The following is a 20,713-nucleotide window of genomic DNA, read 5'->3' as shown; positions in this document are numbered from 1 at the left end:
AGGGGTTGTAGAGGAAAAGCAGGCAACGCTATGTTGTTTCCTTTGCCATCTATGTGACCTAGGTTCACTCTGAAATCTCTGCTGCAAGCACATCCTAAAACTAATGCAAGATAGGTTACCTCTTGAGGACTTCCACATCCTCAACATCCTTAACCTTGTCACTAGAAATATGAAATGAAAATAGTACACACCCCTTCCTCTAACTACACTTATCTTGCATAGCTGTAATCATCGTCACCAATGTAGGCTTCTTCTTTCCTTGCATGATCTCTTATCCCCGTTATCATCCAAGTACTCAATAGCCTTTTCATAACAATCTACTTTAGTCTTGTGGAGGTATAGCCTATCCATACCCAAAAGCATGCTATATGATCCCAATGGAAGAACATTTATATGTGCTCATGTAGGCATACCATTCAGCTCAAATGTACAAGCTCTTACCCAATGTTGAAATCTCTTCTTAGTACCTGTAGCCAACTTCACCAACTAAGACTATGCATGCATTTCTTTTCTCAAACCACACTTGTCCACTAGGTCAAGAAAAAGATAACTATAATTCGATCCAGGGTCAATCAAAATAGAAACAACTTGATCACATAGCTTACCTTCCATATCAATAATGGATGCATGGTGATCTACCTACTTGTTGTCCACAACTACATAAATCCAAGAACTTCTATGACCAACATCCCCAAATGTTTGCGCCTCCAGAGCACTATAAGTCTGAGGACTGCTACACAATGGAAAATCCTTCTTGCAATGATCTTTGCCACAAATCCAACACTACAACTATCCCCTACGATCACTTCTATTATGGTGCTCTCTAGGTTGCGTCGGTGTCCCTTCTCAACTGCATTAAAATTCTTGTAAGGAGCAACATTTTGTTTCTCAATTGCATCCTAAGGTCTTCCCCACTTCAGTGACCACTTCCATTTAACCTTCTCATTCCCCTTCAAATCGTGCTTAAGCTCAACTTTACACTTTGACTTCTCATAACAATGCTTTGGTTTCCCAATGATTTCCTCAAGTGGATGAGGCTTATCAAAATTAATCTGGTCTCTATATGGTGTTGGAAACCCACTGATGAACCTTTGAATCTTTGCTTTCTCATACTTGAGGTAAGGAACATACCTCAATAGCTCCAGGAACCTCTTATATACTCATCATCTATCATGGAATCCATCCGCAACTCATAAAACCCCTTAGCTTTGTCATCATAATAACTTTCGCATAGGTACTTCTTCTTGAAGTATCTCTTGAACTCATCCAAAACCAACTCTTCTTCTCTAATGCCTCTGACATTCTTCACATCTTCCCACTAAATATATGCTTTTCCCTTTAAGACTGAAGGTAGTTATTTTTGATTTCATGTTCTCTAAATAGTTATGCAATTTGAATAATTTCTTCATCCCAAGAAATCGTGCCCCTCCATGTTCTGACTTCTTCATCTCCCCATCAAATGTAGGAAGCTTGACTTTCTTGAACTCCTCTCAAAAGTACTCGTTCCTCCTATAAGGATGATGGCAGTGATGATGATGATGATGATGTCTCCTGGACAAGGAACTATAATGAAACCCATACATACCAATCCTTATGTTAAGTGTACCCAATGATCTTCCATCTAGCATGTATTATGATCGACACCTTCTACCATATGCCTCATTAGTTTTCTCTTCCTATTCTTGACTAGTCCTTAGTTGTCCCTATTTCTGCAAGTTTGACAAACTCTGAAGGATGACTGCATTGACCTCTGCCTAGCTTTCTTGATCCCTTGAAATTATTTCCTGAGCCTCAACCAACGTGTCATTGTCTTCCTTGCAACTTTTGATCTCTACCCTCATACTCCTCAATGTGTCTACTATATCAAGAGAATACTCATCTCCTTGCTACCCAATTGATTTGTAGGGAGAGTCACGTGAATTGTAGTCCACCATTTTGCTCATCATATTTGATTATCTTCTTCCTGCAAGTGTACCATGTCAACTAAACCAAAATATAAACATAGTCAACATACCTTAGTGAAGTTCACGGGAGGCTATCTCATCTGCAAAATTAGTCCACATTAACATGATACATGTATAATTATAATCACATCAATATTCCAACATCATGCATGAAAATACCAAATGAATACCATGACCTCATGCAAGACAACCATAACCATGACAATGCATGCATAACCACATTCATCTAGCCCATTTGAACCATGCTCTGATACCACTCTATAATGCCACCTCCCACATTTAGCCACTTTCACCGGCCTGTCGCGGTAAACATGAATGGAGGGAACTATGAAATTACTCAACCTCCTAATTATGATTAAGGAAGTGAAACCAACAATTTGGAACTTTAATGACTTCTCTCAGGTGCTACATGACCCCCAAGAGATAAACAACCACTCTAGGTTCCAAACCCTTGATTTTACTTTCTTTTTTATTAATTTGGAGCCCTAGTCACTCTGATGAGAAGGAAAGCTAGTGACTATAACCCTCTAGTCGCTCTGATGACCCTGCCTCCTAGCGACTGCAGTCTAGATTTCCCAGTTCTAAGCTTCTGACCCCAAAATCTAACCCACCTTTTCAAGGCCTAACTCTCAACCACTGCCCAGAACATAATGGGACTTTCATAAATGATAAATTTGGCACTAGTACAAATCCATTAACACAAAACTTAGACAAGGATATCACCTAACCCAGTCTGACCATGACATTTATTATGTCAAACACATAGTGAACATGAAATCTACAAGTCATGAATGCATATTTTAACACAGATTTCTGAAACTTATCTAAGAATCATCAAGAAGGTCTATTGACCTCTCAAAATAGATACAATAACATCTATTAGGTCATGCATTCAATAACCATTCAGTTATCAATTAAACATGATAAGATACATAGCTTGAATCTATCATAAAACATGCTTATTACCAGCATATAACCGGAATAATAATAAGGAAAGAGAAACCATCAAAGCCACATCATGAAAATTACATTTACTCATTAATAACAAGAGGAAACTAGCTCTTATTAATATATGCAAAAACCAACCATGTCAAGCACTTCCACGTACCAACCAAAAAAATAGATTGGGCTTAACCAAATTTGTCTTTCATCCAATCACCCCCATGCCCTATTCCAAGCATGAATGTGGGATCTCATGGGATAACCAAAGCATAAAAAAACAAGGGAATCCATAGGTTAAACCACCTCCACCCTAACACTAATGTGATCTCACCTAAAACAGTCCCAAGATCACAAAAACCAAACCAAGCTTAGATGCCTCAAAATTACTTCACCATCCCTGATGAATTTTCTTGTCTCCACCCACCTATTGAGGACTTCCCAGAGAAAACCATCTCCACCCCCAACCCTTGGGATTTCCTGAGACCACCTCACCTGTATCCAAAACCTTTGGGAAATCCAATGCTCAACCAAGAATGAATCCGATCACACCACGACTATCTAGAATTGGCAAGGCAAGGTTGAAACAACTGTAAAACTAGGAAAAACCCATGCCAATGATAGTAAATGGACCAAATGCACACATACATGAACCATGCATGCCAAAACCATCTACGAAATCATACATGCAACTTCTTACCTGCAAGTATTCCTGAAAACTTACTTGATCTAACTTTTCATTGCTTGATCCTTGCTTTCCTTTGCTTTCTCCTCTTTGTGTTCCCCCTCTTTGAAACCAATTCCAAAACGCAACAGTCAAAAGGTTGACAAAAAGCTGTGAACTGGTCCTCATAAGCCTTTTTATTATTAATGCTTCTAATTTCTTCATTTTCCCTCTATTTTCCTTTAATTTCCTTCTCACACGCAGCATGTGACATTTCATCTCCCTTTTCTCTTAATATCCTTTATTTTCATAAATAAAATGTCATTAACGTCTTTTTTCCTTTTCAAATCCTTCACTAATTTCTTTGCCAATTTTCCCTTAGCCATAATAAACAACAAACTATGCCCACTAAGATGTTTTGCCCAATATTCAACTTGGAATACATGTCCCATGACCTTGGTCGTATTTTTCCTTTATAAACTTAATTACATGACTTTTAACCCAATGTTGTTAATTCGTTGTTAATTCGCCGGTTGTACACACAGTGGTTGATTCGCCATGAATTAATTAGACAGTGGAAAGATCGTAGGTTTTGTTATAGGGTAACTACCTCGCTCCTTCTACTCTATCACCGAGACTCGTTTGCTTCATGTGACCTGCTGTCAGGTCTTTGCAACTATGGTAACTTATGCTTCTTTTTAGCTTGCTTTAGATGCTCCATCACCTATATCTTTCTTCCATTTGGGGTTCCGAGTATTATAATACTAGTTGTTATCATGGGAGTTTGTTAATTCGTCTGCCATTAGTGCTTAGGATTCAGAATCCTCATTTTTAGCTACAAATTTCCTCTTACAAGTATATAACAGGTCTTATCTTTTCTCTTGTGTGTCTGAATTCCTTCAAGTTGAGACACGACTAACCCTTGTGTTGTGTTGTAGGATGTCAACAACATGCACATTAAACTACTAAACCCATGTAATTAGGACATATTAACTCTTCCTTTTGCACTTTCATTAATCTATCAATCACAATATTAATTATGTTGCTTCTTATTGTGTGTACAGGTTAAGGTTTCCTCTACCTCACCAAATATTTCAGCAAAAACTTTACTTTCTGGGAGCTTCTGCGTGAAACCACTCCTATGCAAATTTTTCTTCTATTTACCAGATTTTTATGGCTAACTTTCCCTTACTCAATCCCACTATGGATTTGTGTTCAGGTGAATAGTAGTTAGGGTTGCATTATGTTTTTGTTCTGGATGGTAGCCAGAGTAAGTATATCTATATATATATATATATATATATATATTCGTACTATATCTGTAGGGTTTGGTTGGCAACTATAATTCAATTTCTCTTTGGCAAAGTAATCAGTGTCAAGTTTTTCATGAGGTCTAAATCTACTAAACAATTGTATACACACTTTAGTTTTTAATTAAAGCTTATTTTCAAGTTAATAGGAGGAATACACCAATTCCCCTCTTTTGTTGTTATTACAAATACTATGATTATTATGTTTACATATTGAACACGTTGACTATTCAACGAGTTTCAGTTATTTGTTAAGAATTTCAGGTATCTATTTGAAGTTTTCTTTATTGGTATTTATATGGAAGTTTGTACTGTATAATTATCCAAATTGTGTTTCTTCCTTACTTTGATTGTACCTAGTTGTAACATATCAAATTCTTGACATGCATGGTTATTGAACGTACTTGTTATTAAATTTTTAAAGTCTGTGCACATTACTTCTTTCGGCATATCATAGTTAATTTCCATTTGTTTCTGGTCATTAACTAAATATTTGTATGGTTATAGGAGGTTCACGTTGCTCTCCTATGAGTAATATTTTCAACCTGTAGGATTGGAAGGAGCAACCAATAACCAGCTTGGCCCGGGAGCTAACTCGTGTAGGTGACATGAATATAAAGAAAATTATCCTTTCTTATTTCAAATTTCATTAACTCAACTGACCCTACTTATCAAAGATTAGTTCTAGACACTTGGTCTACTATTCAAATATTAAAAAAATATACTAAAAAAATATATTTTTAATATGAGGTAATAGGATGGAAGAACAGATAAGATTGTTCATTACTAGGGAGCTCTAGATGGCGATCCTGTGAACGGAACGGAAATGACCTGAATGGGATGGCGTTTTAGGGGACAAGGTACTGCAGCCGCCTGGCACCTGGCATGCAGCTACCCCTAACAGCTCCTCGATATCTGAACCTATGTTGCCTCTACCTCAGCTTTTGTTTTCAGGCGGGTTGTTTAATCGTTTAGGGTTTGATTTGAGGAGGGCTTGCTCACAGGTCGCTCTCACCCTCCTCTCACCCGACAGTTATACGACTGTTACCTCCAAGCGCCCGTCTCGGTCTACACTCCCCAGGGTTTAAGTATTCAATTGTTACTGTTCCCATTGCTGTCGGTGCCGGTATTCCATCGGCCAACTGGTTTTGAGGTGGTTAGCCATTTTTTAGTGTAGCTGTCATTATGGACGTTGACGAGGTGGATTATTTGGAGGATCCTCTAGAGGAAGGCTCCATCTGGCACTCCACGTTTGCAGCTCCTGAAGGTATGTTACATTACAGCGAAGGTCTCTCTGGTAATTTTGTTGATTTCCCTCAGTCCTCTGGTCCTGTTCACACCGCCTCTGTGTTGCTGGAAGAACCCTCATCTTGGCCGCCTTTCTCCATGTCGTCCCCGGCTACCCTAGTTTTCTCTTGGATTGCATTCACCCTTCTCCGAATATCGCGGGTCCATTTGTGCCGTCGGGCCTCTCGTCTGTACCTCTATCAGGAGCCCCGTCTAAAGGCCCCCTCGCCCGTAGCCCCCTCCTATCCTCCGCTCACTCCATTCCCTCGGGTAGTTTCTCCTCTGTTCCCCCCCTCTCTAAAGCCATTCCTGATTTTCCCTCAAACCCTATCCCCCCACCTGAAGCTTCGGAAGAGACGAGGGTTTCTGCAAACCCTAGCCTCACGCCCTCTCATCCCTTGAAGAAACAGAGGTGTTTTAAATCTCGGGCTGCAGACGTTATACTTCGGCTAGAGGAGGATATACAGTGGGAGAATACGATGGATTATGCTGTCAGAGTCCTGGTAGGAAGAATTAGAGGGAGAAGCTATTCAGTGGCTCGGCTGAAGACATGGGCCATGGAGATCTGGGGATAGCACTTGGTTGACATCCCTTTTGTCCAGACTTTCATCCGCGGATGGTTTGCTTTACGCTTTGCAAGGGCCGACCATACGAGCTGGGTCCTCTCATCTTTTTGGCACTTTGAAAATGCACCTGTGCTCCTCAAGCGTTGGACGCCTCTTTTCGACCCGGAGACTGATAAAATTGGAGTCAGCCCTATCTGGATTAGGCTCCATATCTTGCCTCTACAATATTGGTCTGAGGACATTTTCCGGAAAATTAGGAATTCCCTAGGCACTTTCATGGAGTACGACAAGTCATATCAGACCACGAGCATGATGGCCTATGCAAGAATTCTTGTTCACTTGGATACTAGAGGAGATCTTCAGGAATTCATCACCATACAATGGAGGTCCTTCTCGCGCAAACATCCATTGGATTATGAAGGTATCCCCTCTCGTTGCAGAAGGTGTCATCAGGTGGGTCATCTTTACAAGGCTTGCCCCCTCCTAAAGAAGCATAAACAGGCCTCTCAAGAGCAGGATCAGGCACCGCCATCAGAACAGCCTCCTCCTCCTGTAGCTAAGACCCAGACGGCGGAGCAGAACAAGACTTCGGATACAGTTGAAGCGCCTCATGCACCAGCACAGAAGAAGCGAGGCAAAAACACTTTTCGGCCTCCCTCGCCACCTCTGACGCGCTCCAGGGCTGCAAAGGGTGACGTCTTCTCTTCGAGGAGCGCAACTCAGGGGCAGACTTCCTATCAAAGGAGGCAGCATGCTAGTAGGAAGAGGACTGGTTAATTCAGGAAGAAATTGATGGAACCTTCCATCAGTTTTATCACAGACTGTTCATAGATCTTCACATGCTTCAGGGGATATAAGCACTCTGTTTTATACTTTTTGTTTTTCCTAGTATTTTGTTTATGATGTTTACATTTCAGTACATATGGTCCTACAAAACTCTTTCCATAGAGACTATTTTGACAGTTTTTCAGTCAAGACTAATGCGTGACATTACAATTTTGAGACCTTCATGATCTCCCTGCATGGAGAATTCAATACTTTTGTTTTTGTTGTTGTTTGTCGGCTTAAAAACTGATAAGTGACAATAAATTTTGAGACCTTCATGATCTCCCTGCGTGGAGAATACAATTTATTTTTTATTGTTGCTACTTCGACAAACAGAATGGTGAGGCAATCAGCCTCAATTTGCATATGCTATGGCATCTACAAAATGTAATTTCTCATCATTATTAGAAATTACAACTTTTTCCAAGGGAAGAAAAATATATTTTTAATGTGTATAAATATATTTAATAGATTATAATAAAATAAAATTTATTAATTAATTCAAAAATGTCTAAAATAAATTAATTTGATACTCATTTATTTTAAATTTATTAGATTTTTTCAAAAATAAATTACATAAAAATGTGTATAGGTAATTAAATGTATATCTGTAGAGATATGCATGGCATAAAAATTATATATGTGTGGAGGAATGATGGTTGTCACTCCATTATTTTATGTTGTAAAGGTAAGTTGAATTGTTGTTACGATGATTTAATTTAAAATTAGTGAAAGTACAATGTTTATATTTTATGTTTAATTTAAATATTTTTACATGTTTTTTTAAGAAAACATTAAAATGGAAAATTTTATATGGAGTAAATCACTTAACTATGAGATTTTATAATTTGAATAATAAAATAATATATTTTACAATTAAAAAAATTTATGTAAGAATGATTTAAAATATTAAAATTTTAAATGAATTACAAGCCACAACAAAATGGATAAGCCATGGTTGATATTTCAATTATAAATGTTTTATTGGTGACTTGAATTAGTATGTTGTTAAGATTTTTAGGTAAATATGTGAGAAGATATAATGTTCATATTTTATTTTTAATTAAAATGTCTTTGACATGGCTTCATAGATGTAATGACCTCGTAAAAACTTGTAATTTTGAAAGTTACCATGGTAAAGAAATTAGTGTGAACTGCTAATTACTATTGTTAAAAGATATTGTTTTATTTATGAAATGGAATATATTTTGGTCAAATGCTAGAAGTCTCCTAAGGGAGGATTTGAAAAAGAATCAGTTATAAAAACTGAAAAAAGAAAACTAACTCCTCAGCCAGGAAAAGTCCTGCGAGGGGAAAAATCCCTGGTCTGTTGGGACAGAGAGGGAGAGAAATTGGAAGAAAAAGAAAAAGAAAAGAAAGAGAGGGTTAAGTCTGGTGAGGACCAGATAACCCTGGCACAACTGTGCAAGTGTCTTGTTGAGGGTTCTAGGCCTGCAAGACAGCTCGGGGGGAGAATCCAATGTATCAATGGATCTCATGGTTGGGTGGATAAGAGCAAGCATACAAATTGCAGGTGAATTTCTGGAGCATTGAATTCGTGGGTCTGACAGAACAGGTATGGGTTGTTTACCAGACTTAAACTTCTGTATTCCGTACACTGGTATATAGGAGAAAGTATAGTTAAGCTCCAGTTTTCTGAATGCTAGCTTAATAACAGTTACTTGAAGTATTATATACAGTTCTATGAGTATATATATTGCTGACTGTTCAAGTTCAACAATGGCGAACTAGCTATTATTTAAATGAACGTTAACTCTGAAACGAATACATGTTAACTGTATGATAGCTGTAAAAACAATACATAAGCTACAGATAGAATCGATATATGTTAGCTGTAAGAACAATGCATAAGCTACAGATAGAGTCGATATATGATAGCTGTAGAAACAATGCATAAACAAGCAGAAAGAATCGATGCATATTAGCTGTGAAAACCAAGACATAAGAGACTGTAACAGTCGATACATGACAGCATGGAGTCGTATGTAAACCTCATGAGGGCCTTCAGTACCATGACGGTAAACGCATAGCGACAATGTATAAACTGTTCAACGATGGAAACAATCATTGAAAATCTATAACTGTAGAAAGATTTACGGAAATAGCATATAAGTTGAATAGCTGTAAAGTCACGAAAATACAGTGGACATTAAGTGTCATATAGTATACGCAAGGCCGTTCTCAGAAGAACGCATCGAACCCTGTGCTTAGGGTCTCGTTTCCATAATACATGCAAACCCATTGAAGGATGATTATCATTATCAAATGTAACGAAACATTATTAAATCTGTAAGGCACTCTGTTTGCACAGAACTGCTGTGATAGCGGCCACTTAACTGCCGTCTACAGGCACGAGAGGTGGTGTGAATAGAGGGTTTCCATAAAACAAACCCTTGTTACTATTATCAAACCCTCGACGGGGGTTATGCCGACTCTGTATTAGAGAAACGGCCGTAACTTAAATATATGAAACCCCATAAAAATCTGAAGAGCGAGTTCATATAAACATAGACAACCAGTAATTGATATAACCTAAACCAAATGGAAGAACACGTTTATCTCATTCAAAAGAAGAAGCTTATATACATATCAATATTATGATAACCAAAGAACCCGTAGGGTATGGCAACAGCCTATCTGTAAGATGTTCAGAGAGCCGAGGAAAAACCCTGGTCTCGGCATGCGTACATTACATCTTGACAAAAATCATTATGAACATTATAGACAGTAGAGAATGGGAAATAAACAATCTTTTGACTTAAATCAAGTTAAGTTAGTTCCGGCAAGGGTGGCCGTGAACTCTCCAAGTGAGATTTACAACTCGGAGCGGAAACCAAATACATATATCAAACTTGCATAACCAGATTAGATGCGGTTCCGGCATGAAAAGGCCTACCGCATATCTTAATCAGGTTTGGCCGAAGAGGGGAACCTGAGACAACAAGTGGGGGTTGTCATGAGGAAACCTCAGGCCGAGGAATCGAATCAAGCAAAAATCCGTATGTAAACCCTTACACTTCTGAATAAACAATGACTCTGCAAAGCCCATGTAGGAGAAATACCTGGAAACGTTCCGGATGCCCGAGCTACCTGGAGCGGTGTGGAGACCTAGGAACAAATACCTGCACATAACCAGAGCTCGAAGTTACACGAACATATAACCAGATTTGATACCCTGTGACATTGATATTGAACAAGTAGCAAATAACATATGTATTATAGTCTTGACTCGGCGGTCAGTTACCTGAGTCAACTGGACAGAACTGGTTCAAAGAGCAGGTAGGGAGCCACGGAGCAGAATGAGCACATCGCCATTCGAACAGGTGCAAATGAACCCGAGACTTGCGGCCTGTAACATTTATAAACCCGCTAAACCCTGGATTAACTATGAACCCTTAGATCCGTTCAGATGATCCTCACCGTTCATCAGAGATAGGAATTGGCGCGCAAACCTCAACGTTCCCTCCAAGAGTTCACATGGGTCATGCACGGAGCCAGCCACCTGGCCAAGGTGGATGAGGCATTAAAGTCACTCTCACACCTGGCGTTCGGGTTGTATGAACGGTAAACCAATGGACATGACAGTTCATACGTTAATAATCACAATGCCCGTATATAATCGGAAGGAGTCCATACGTTAATAAGTGGAAAACATATGTATAGTAACCATATTATATGTTGGTAATTAAGGGTTGAATAGTTACATGGCATAGAAGGGTTTTACTAAAGTTTACATGCGTATATGAAGGGTTTAGATTTATAATTAAATTTTTTTTTTTTTATTTGGTATATTTCTCATGGAGTCGTGACAATGTGGTATCAGAGCAGAGGTTTCAGAACTGTGGCCTCTGGAGCAGTAAGATCCAGCTGCATTATATAGTACATGTATGAGGAAGAAGTAAAATGTGCTAACTGTGTTCTGTTTATTAATTAGGGGAAATAAATAACAGAAACAACAACTCACTAACAGTCAATCATAAAGATGGAGGAAATACCGGGAGCTGACGGCATTCCTCGGGAAAATCCAGAGCTGTGGATACAGCTTGGTGCAGAGACACGCAGTACTAATCTGGCAATACTGCAAACTGTTCAAGAACTGAAGGATGAAATGGCGCGTCTGCGAGAAGATAACGCGCGATTGACAGTGGAGCAGGAAAGAATATTGAAGAGTCTGTCGGACAGACAGAATCCGCCATTAGCCAATCCCAGTGCAGAACAGCAAAGAGCAACTGAAGAACGGAATTATGCACCTGAACTCTCAGAGGAGAAGGAGGACCACTCCGACAATGTAGTAGAACAGCAGACTTCCAAGAGGCAGAAATTGGAATTACAGGGAGAATTCCGGAAAATTAAGCCTCCACAGTTTGATGGAGAGCAGGAAGAAGCGTCAAAGGCTTGGTTAATTAACATTAACAAATACTTCCAGCTGTATGAGTATGATAGGAATCTGAAGGCGCGGCTGGCCATCTTCCAGCTACAGGGCAAAGCAACCCTGTGGTGGGAAGAAATCAAAATTGTAAAAGGAGTAAGTGAGCAGAGCATAACCTGGGAAAAGTTTCAGAAGTACTTCAAGGAGAGATATCTAACTAAGCGTTTCTACGACGAGAAGGCACGGGAGTTCCATGATTTACGACTGGGACAACAGTCCATGGACGAGTTCATTAACCGCTTCACCTCCCTGCTTCGCTATGTACCATATATCAAGGAGGAGAAGGCCAAGGTGCAGAGATTTGTGAGCAGTTTACCAGCTTATATAAGAGAACGTATTGAGTTTGATAATCCCAGGACAATGGATGAGGCGATTCGTAAGGCAAGAATCTGTTATCAGCAAAACAAGCAGAAAGGAGACACTTCAAATAAGAGGTGGAATGAAAGAAAAAGCAACAGAATTGTTGGTAACAGCAAAGGAAGTCGGGGTAATGGCAGCAAGGTTGCTGGTAAAGGACAGATTGGCAGAAATGTTGCAAAGAGTACCTTTCGGACTAAGCCAAGTGAGAGCAGAATCAGTGAACCACCTGTCAGGTCAGACCTTGAGGGGATGACCAGATCGCCGGTCCAGTGTTGGGGTTGTGGGGGCCCACACTACGTGAAGAATTGCCCTCAGCGTAAAGGAGTGGATCAAATATCTCAGATCCAGGAAGCATCAACGGTTGGAGAGGTGGCGCGCAGCATGCCAAGAATTAACGCAGCTCTGGAGGACCGTCAAGCGGAATACCAGCCGAGCATGGTGGAGTTTGAAGGTAAAATTTCCAATCTTTCTATAGCTATTCTTATTGACCCTGGAGCAACTTTAAGTTATGTTAGCCCAAAAGTAGTAGAACAGTGTAAGCTATCATCTGAAAAGTTCAAGAACCCATGGCTGGTACAGCTAGCCACAGGAGCTAAAAGAAGGGTCCTAGCCAAAATAAATAATTGTTCTTTCAGCATAGCTGGACAGCCAATTACAGCAGACCTGAATGTGCTTCCATTGGGGTCCTATGACATTCTGATTGGTATGGATTGGCTGGAAAAGCATTGGTCGTTGGTGAACTGCAAGACCAAAACCATTTATTACAAGGATGACTCAGGACAGCAGAAAGAACTACAGGGAATTAAACACCCTGTACAGATCCGGCCTATCACTGCCTCCCAGCTAGCTAAATGTCTCAGGAAGAAGTGTCAGATTTACGCTATTCAAGTTGGTTATGCAGACCAGAAAGGCAAAGTATCTGCACTAGACAGCATTCCGGTAGTGCAGGAATTTGTGGATGTTTTCCCTGAAGAGGTACCAGGATTGCCTCCAAAAAGAGACATTGACTTTACCATAGAGCTAATACCAGGGGCAGCCCCGGTGTCACGGGCACCGTACCGGATGAGTGTACCCGAGTTGACGGAATTGAAAATGCAACTACAAGAGTTGCTGGATAAGAATTATATCTGCCCTAGCGTGTCACCATGGGGAGCTCCAGTACTATTTGTTAAAAAGAAAGATGGGACTCTCCGTATGTGTATAGACTATCGTCAACTGAACAAGCTCACGATCAAGAACAAGTACCCCCTGCCTCGGATTGACGAACTCTTCGATCAAGTGAAGGGAGCAAAGGTATTTTCTAAGATCGATTTGCGATCTGGTTATCACCAGATCAGAATTAAAGAAGAAGACATTGCCAAAACCGCTTTCAGAACACGTTACGGGCATTACGAGTTTGTGGTGCTGCCCTTTGGCTTGACCAACGCACCCGCCACCTTTATGTGTTTAATGAACAGCGTGTTTCACAGGTTTTTGGACAAATTCGTGCTGATATTTATAGATGACATTCTGATATATTCTCGTTCCCATGAGGAACACAAAGAACATCTCCGGATGGTGCTGCAAACTCTTCGGGAACATCAGCTGTATGCCAAATTCAGTAAGTGTGACTTTTTCAAGGAGGAAATCCAATATTTGGGCCATGTGATTACTAAAGAAGGAATAGCAGTAGATCCAGAGAAGATAAGGACTATTATGGAATGGCCCATACCCAAGGATGTAGCTGATATCAGATCCTTTATGGGATTAGCTGGATATTACCGAAGATTTGTGGAAGGTTTCTCAAGGATAGCCTACCCTATTACTTCCTTGCAGAAAAAGGGGAAAGTGTTTAGGTGGACAGCGGAATGTCAGCAGAGCTTTGATCGGTTGAAGCATTTACTCACTACTGCGCCCATCTTGAGTATAGCAGATCCTAATAAGGATTACGTGGTATGCATTGATGCAAGTAAAGAGGGGGTGGGAGGAGTATTAATGCAAGAAGGAAAAGTGATTGCGTATGAATCAAGGAAACTAAAGGATCATGAGCAGAAATACTCTGCCTACGATCTAGAGTTAGCAGCAGTAATCCATGCTCTGAAAATGTGGCGACATTACCTCTTGGGGAGGAAATTTCTGTTGTTAACAGATCACCACAGTTTGACCAATTACTTCAGCCAACCTACCTTGAATGCTAGACAAGGACGTTGGGCAGATTTCCTAAGTGGTTTTGATTTCGAGATTAAGCACTTGAAGGGCAAAGAGAATCGAGTGGCTGATGCATTGAGTCGAAAGGTGCAATGTTTGTGTGAACTTTCAGTTAGCAAGTGGTGGAACTCTCTGTTTGAGCAGATTAAGTCAGCAGCAAACCAGGATGCTGAATACCAACAGTTAAAACAGCAGGTACAACAATCAGTTAAGGAGAGGTTGCAGCAAGGTTATACATTGGACAATGCTGGCATGCTGTACTTTAATAAAAAATTATATGTACCTGATTCAGATGATCTTAAGAATCTGATTTTGGACGAGTTCCATACCAGCCACTATACTGGCCATCCAGGGTACCAAAAGATGGTCACTGCATTAAGGAAGGAACACTTCTGGCCTAGAATGAAGAAGCAAGTGGCTGAGTACTTGGAAAAGTGCTTAGAGTGCCAGCAGATTAAGGCAGAACATCAGCATCCGGCCGGGCTGTTACAACCTTTGCCTATTCCGGAATGGAAATGGGAAACCATTTCCATGGATTTTATAACTGGGTTGCCTCGAACAAGGAAAAACCATGATTCCATCATGGTAGTGGTAGATAAGTTGAGTAAAGCGGCACACTTCATACCTGTGCAGTCCACTTATAAAGCTGTGCAAATTGCTCACCTTTTTATGCAGAATGTGTTCAGACTGCACGGATTGCCGAAGGTAATCATTTCAGATCGGGATGTAAAGTTCACATCCACCTTTTGGAGGACGTTGTTCGCCGAGTTGGGAACACAGCTGAACTTTAGCACAGCCTACCACCCGCAGACCGATGGTCAAACCGAGCGAGTAAATCAAGTGTTGGAAGATATGTTGAGAGCGTATGTGATGATGAAACCGAATCAATGGGAAGAGTATTTGCATCTGGTTGAGTTCGCATATAACAATGGATATCATACCTCGACACAGTTGAGCCCCTTTGAGGTTCTGTATGGGCGGAAATGCCGCACACCCTCAAGTTGGGGTGGGCCTGAGGATAAGTTGAGTTTGGGCCCGGAAATGCTTAAAGAGATGGAAGACATGGTGAAAAAGGTGCGTGCCAATTTGAAGGCTGCACAGGACCGGCAGAAAAGTTTTGCAGACAGGAAAAGAAGGTTTAAGGAATATCAGGTTGGTGACCACGTATTTGTGAGGATCCAAACCAGAAAGAGCACCCTGCAATGGAGCGGATGCGCCAAGCTGGCTCCTCGTTACTTTGGTCCTTTTCAGATCTTGGCTAGAGTGGGGCCGGTGGCTTACCAACTCGCCTTGCCAAGCCATATTAGAATTCACAATGTGTTTCACGTCTCTGTTCTAAAGAAATATGTATACGATCCCAAACATGTGATCCAATGGCAAGATGTTCGGGTAAGAATTAACCTCGTTGCTTGAACATGTAAATATACTTAGTGGAAACTGATTAAGGATTTGATTGTCTGCAGGTCGAACCGGAAGGCGAGGTTCTGGTCGAACCACAGAGCATTCTCGACCGGAGAGAAGTGCGGCTACGGAAACGGGTTATTACCCAAATTAAAGTGCTGTGGAAGCACTATGGGTCTGAGGAGGCTACGTGGGAGGATGAGGAGCTTATGAGGAAAGTGTACCCAGACTTATTTAAAGGGAATAGACATCGGGATGATGTCCAATCCCAGGGGGGGAAGATGTAATGACCTCGTAAAAACTTGTAATTTTGAAAGTTACCATGGTAAAGAAATTAGTGTGAACTGCTAATTACTATTGTTAAAAGATATTGTTTTATTTATGAAATGGAATATATTTTGGAGAAATGCTGGCAGTCTCCTAAGGGAGGATTTGAAAAAGAAACAGTTATAAAAACTGAAAAAAGAAAACTAACTCCTCAGCCAGGAAAAGTCCTGGGAGGGGAAAACTCCCTGGTCTGTTGGGACAGAGAGGGAGAGAAATTGGAAGAAAAAGAAAAAGAAAAGAAAGAGAGGGTTAAGTCTGGTGAGGACCAGATAACCCTGGCACAACTGTGCAAGTGTCTTGTTGAGGGCTGTAGGCCTGCAAGACAGCTCGGGGGGAGAATCCAATGTATCAATGGATCTCATGGTTGGGTGGATAAGAGCAAGCATACAAATTGCAGGTGAATTTCTGGAGCATTGAATTCGTGGGTCTGACAGAACAGGTATGGGTTGTTTACCAGACTTAAACTTCTGTATTCCGTACACTGGTATATAGGAGAAAGTATAGTTAAGCTCCAGTTTTCTGAATGCTAGCTTAATAACAGTTACTTGAAGTATTATATACAGTTCTATGAGTATATATATTGCTGACTGTTCAAGTTCAACAATGGCGAACTAGCTATTATTTAAATGCACGTTAACTGTGAAACGAATACATGTTAACTGTATGATAGCTGTAAAAACAATGCATAAGCTACAGATAGAATCGATATATGTTAGCTGTAAGAACAATGCATAAGCTACAGATAGAGTCGATATATGATAGCTGTAGAAACAATGCATAAACAAGCAGAAAGAATCGATGCATATTAGCTGTGAAAACCAAGACATAAGAGACCGTAACAGTTGATACATGACAGCATGGAGTCATATGTAAACCTCATGAGGGCCTTCAGTACCATGACGGTAAACGCATAGCGACAATGTATAAACTGTTCAACGATGGAAACAATCATTGAAAATCTATAACTGTAGAAATGGAAATAGCATATATGTTGAATAACTGGAAAGTCACAAAAATACAGTGGACATTAAGTGTCATATAGTATACGCAAGGCCGTTCTCAGAAGAACGCATCGAACCCTGTGCTTAGGGTCTCTTTCCATAATACATGCAACCCATTGAAGGATGATTATCATTATCAAATGTAACGAAACATTATTAAATCTGTAAGGCACTCTTTTTGCATAGAACTGCTGTGATAGCGGCCACGTAACTGCCGTCTACAGGCACGAGAGGTGGTGTGAATAGAGGGTTTCCATAAAACAAACCCTTGTTACTATTATCAAACCCTCAACGGGGGTTATGACGACTCTGTATTAGAGAAACGACCGTAACTTAAATATATGAATCCCCATAAAAATCTGAAGAGCGAGTTCATATAAACATAGACAACCAGTAATTGATATAACCTAAACCAAATGGGAGAACACGTTTATCTCATTCAAAAGAAGAAGCTTATATACATATCAATATTATGATAACCAAAGAACCCGTAGGGTATGGCAACAGCCTATCTGTAAGATGTTCAGAGAGCCGAGGAAAAACCCTGGTCTCGGCATGCGTACATTACATCTTGACAAAAATCATTATGAACATTATAGACAATAGAGAATGCGAAATAAACAATCTTTTGACTTAAATCAAGTTAAGTTAGTTCCGGCAAGGGTGGCCGTGAACTCTCCAAGTGAGATTTACAACTCGGAGCGGAAACCAAATACATATATCAAACTTGCATAACCAGATTAGATGCGGTTCCGGCATGAAAAGGCCTACCGCATATCTTAATCAGGTTTGGCCGAAGAGGGGAACCTGAGACAACAAGTGGGGGTTGTCATGAGGAAACCTCAGGCCGAGGAATCGAATCAAGCAAAAATCCGTATGTAAACCCTTACACTTCTGAATAAACAATGACTCTGCAAAGCCCATGTAGGAGAAATACCTGGAAATGTTCCGGATGCCCGAGCTACCTGGAGCGGTGTGGAGACCTAGGAACAAATACCTGCACATAACCAGAGCTCGAAGTTACACGAACATATAACCAGATTTGATACCCTGTGATATTGATACTGAACAAGTAGCAAATAACATATGTATTATAGTCTTGACTCGGCGGTCAGTTACCTGAGTTAACTGGACAGAACTGGTTCAAAGAGCAGGTAGGGAGCCGCGGAGCAGAATGAGCACATCGCCATTCGAACAGGTGCAAATGAACCCGAGACTTGCGGCCTGTAACATTTATAAACCCGCTAAACCCTGGATTAACTATGAACCCTTAGATCCGTTCAGACGATCCTCACCGTTCATCAGAGATAGGAATTGGCGCGCAAACCTCAGCGTTCCCTCCAAGAGTTCACATGGGTCATGCACGGAGCCAGCCACCTGGCCAAGGTGGATGAGGCATTAAAGTCACTCTCACACCTGGCGTTCGGGTTGTATGAACGGTAAACCATTGGACATGACAGTTCATACGTTAATAATCACAATGCCCGTATATAATCGGAAGGAGTCCATACGTTAATAAGTGGAAAACATATGTATAGTAACCATATTATATGTTGGTAATCAAGAGTTGAATTGTTACAGGGCATAGAGGTGAGTTACTCGAGTTTACATGCGTATATGAAGGGTTATAAATCTATAGATTTATAATTAAATTGTTTTTTTTTATTTTTCATATTTCTCATGGAGTCGTGACAATAGAGAAGATTATCAAAGTTGACATGAGCAAATTACTTGATGATTATGATTTACAAGTTGAACTAATTTTACAAGTAATAAGGCAGTTGTTTTTACACATTGAGAAACCAATTTTCATGTAAACATAAATTAAATTGATAGAATGTTAAATGAATTAGGAAAACTAAAGAAACCAATTTTCATGTAAACATAAATTGAATTGATAGAATGTTAAATGAATTAGGAAAACTAAAAAATACCAGAAAAGTGATTAAAATTTTATTTATTTATTTATTTATGAATGAATGATAAATTGAATTGTTTTATTAGCTTAAACTTATTGGAAGGTACAATGTCTATATTTTATGTTCAATGTGAATGTTTTTTACATGATTTCATAGAGGAGAAACTTCACAAGGAGTAAAATATGGAGTAGATAACCTCATCACTAGGTTTCACACATTTATCAATAAGTTGGTAGATTTTACAAATTGAAAAATCATTTTTTATATAAAGATGAGTTAAATTGATAGAATATTAAATGAGTTGAAAGGATGGAAAGAAATGAGGATTGATAACTACTATTACATTCATTTATGTTTTAATGATAATTTGAATTACTTTGTGGTTAAGTTGATCAAATTTAGTTTCATGGATGTGGTCCAATGGTTAGGTGGGGAGGTTTGGTCTTCACGGGTCTTATGGTCCAATCCGGAACAAAACTATGTATACCTTCGAACTACATGCAAGATTTCTTAAAAAAAAAAAAAATCAAATTTAAATTTAATGAAAAATATATTTTTCACTTGATTGTTTTTATGCAAAATACTATCAAAATTAACATAGAAAAAATCACCTGGTTACTAACTTTACAAATTAACCAATAAACCAATAGCTTTTACAAATTGGAAAATCATTTTCACTTTAGGAAGTCTCTTATTACAACCAACTATGGTCGTGTTAATATAGTATCACTATGCTAAATTGACTTTGTGTAAGCCAAAAGTTGAATGGGTTACCTCAATCCATTGGAATGAATTTTGGTTTTGGTTTGATTAAGATATTTGTTGAGATAAATACTAATATTACTTTAGATTGTGGGAACCATCTACTTATACAAATAGGCCAGTGGACGGTACATTTTTGTTTGGATATTAAAAGGTCCACCTATATCTCCATAGATGAGAAACTTAGGGTCAAGCTTTTGAACGCGATGTAATTGTCTATAGGAAATCAAGGAATTTCTAACAGCATTGAAAAGGATACAGATGAAATGCAGATTCAACTTAGGGTGGGGGACAACTTACATCTGGTTGAAAAACATGCTTATGGTGGGGAACAACTTACATATGGGTCAAAAACATGGTGATGTTGAAAACCATGGCAATATGTAAACATCAACCTGTATTCAAGTATGTCAAGTAACCCTCGCCAAAGTAGTCAAATAAAGGTTTTGCTCGCTTGCAAAGTTGTACGATTATCAAAGGCAATTATTCATTATCTGGTAAGATATTAAGATAAGTTTAGTATGAGATATTAAGATACTATTCAATTTATTTATCACACGGTTTGTGAACTTCTACTGGTTTAGATTTGAAATATTAAGGATTAAGAAGTCTGATAAATGGTGAAGAGAGTCCGCTTGACTGTGCTCTAAAACCCTTACCCCATTGTTGCACACATTTAGAGGGAGGTTACTGAATGCAACGTTAATATATAAATTTTTTGTTATTTTTAACCCTAGTTACTTCACATCAT

The 20,713-nt window shown here is 39.5% G+C and overlaps 1 long non-coding RNA gene across 1 annotated transcript; it reads right to left on the bottom strand.

Annotated features, from left to right (window-relative positions):
- Positions 1-17,716: 17,716 nt before the first annotated feature.
- On the bottom strand, positions 17,717-18,496 carry LOC149243002 (uncharacterized). The gene is made up of 3 exons (XR_016245758.1): positions 18,401-18,496; positions 18,219-18,278; positions 17,717-18,088 (listed from the first exon to the last, which is right to left on the bottom strand). It is a non-coding gene; the product is annotated as an uncharacterized LOC149243002 (long non-coding RNA).
- Positions 18,497-20,713: the final 2,217 nt, after the last annotated feature.

The sequence above is a fragment of the Pinus tabuliformis genome, chromosome 8 (genome assembly GCF_031772625.1).
Source record: "Pinus tabuliformis cultivar Carrire ecotype Pingquan chromosome 8, CPIR1, whole genome shotgun sequence".
NCBI lineage: Eukaryota > Viridiplantae > Streptophyta > Pinopsida > Pinales > Pinaceae > Pinus > Pinus tabuliformis.
The sequence above is the reverse complement of the archived record's forward strand: the minus strand, read 5'-3'. Positions and strand labels throughout refer to the sequence as shown.